The sequence below is a fragment of the Morone saxatilis genome, unplaced genomic scaffold, assembly GCF_004916995.1.
Source record: "Morone saxatilis isolate NCDOM2014 unplaced genomic scaffold, NCSU_SB_2.0 Contig2, whole genome shotgun sequence".
Lineage (NCBI taxonomy): Eukaryota > Metazoa > Chordata > Actinopteri > Moronidae > Morone > Morone saxatilis.
This window is the reverse complement of record NW_023339762.1, coordinates 2,300,579-2,301,980: the sequence shown is the minus strand read 5'-3', so window position 1 is coordinate 2,301,980 and position 1,402 is coordinate 2,300,579.

The following is a 1,402-nucleotide window of genomic DNA, read 5'->3' as shown; positions in this document are numbered from 1 at the left end:
AGTTTCAAAAGATAAAGGTTAAAAGTTATCGGCGAGCAGCGGCAGCATATCGTGCCAGCGTTCACTCATACTTCCGTACTTAGAAGGCAGAATAAGACGAACAACCCTCTTGTTCTCTCTGTGCACATGTTTAAGCCTTTACGTTCATCTGAAAGCAGCATATATTGAATCTAATGGAATTTTTAATGAAGACTAATGTAATTCATAAAAGGAAATCTATTCAAAGATTAGGGTTTGCCTACATATTCTCAATGGATTTTTCAAGACAAATGGGGGGAACCCAGCCATAAGATAATGATATTTGGGGGGCCTTGACATGGAAAAGTTTGGGGGGCCTTGACATGAAAAGTTAATAAGTGAACAGAAGACTGGATTCGTCCATAAAACTGTGCCCAGCGCAGCACTGAAGATTGTGCATAAAATTTAATTTTTCTAAATGTAGTCAAATGGGGGCACACTTTGGCTATCCTACACACACCCCTTCTTTAGCATGAATCTTTATTTTTCAAGATTTTCATCTGTTGTGAAGGATTATCCCCTCAGCCATTCACTGAAGCCAGGTGCTGCTCACATACTGCATGGAAAATCACCTTAGACACTATCTGACTCACAGATCACCCAACTATCACGATGTAAGCCCCCACAATCCCTCATGTACCAAATTCATTGCTACAGCTCTCTACCTCTTTCTCTAATCTCCCACGATTTCTGTCCGCAGCGCTGCTGAGGACTCCGGAGGCCACCCTCTGGGCTTGTAGCTCAAAAATAACATAGCAACAAAACTCAAGGCCTCTGTTGTCTCCTCTCTATCCAACCAATAAATCCTCTCTTCATTCAGAAGTTGTGCTGCCTGGTCAAACTAATGATGCAAGGACACTCCAGTCTGACTTTAGATCATTTAGGTTTACTGCAGAGTCAGTCAATCAAAAGATTTTGATTAATGTTTGCTCATTTCCATAGCCACTCCATGGAGAAAGTAGTTATGCCACATTCATGTTTGATTTATTGCAAAGCCTGTGATTTCCAGAAACAGTTCACTTGTCTTGTCTAGGATAGCGGGGGGATATCTGTTTTTTAGGATACACTGTAGGCAGTTCAATATATGTGATTGCTTCATCTGATATAGTGTGAATGCTGCATTCGATATGTTGATGTAAAATCAACCACACAGGCTAAAAGTTGCATATCTTTGACTCTGGCTGCTTCTCTTACCTGTCAATTAGCTAACGGTCAATTTTTTCAGAAAACAGTTTATTATAATGTATTTTATTTTCATTGCTCCAGCCAACAGTTTTTCCTAGTTATAACTCACAGTACACAGTACATTGTGTCATTACATCTGACTATACAAGTTTGAAGGACCAATGTGTAGTATTTAGTGTCATCTAGTGGTGAAGTTGCA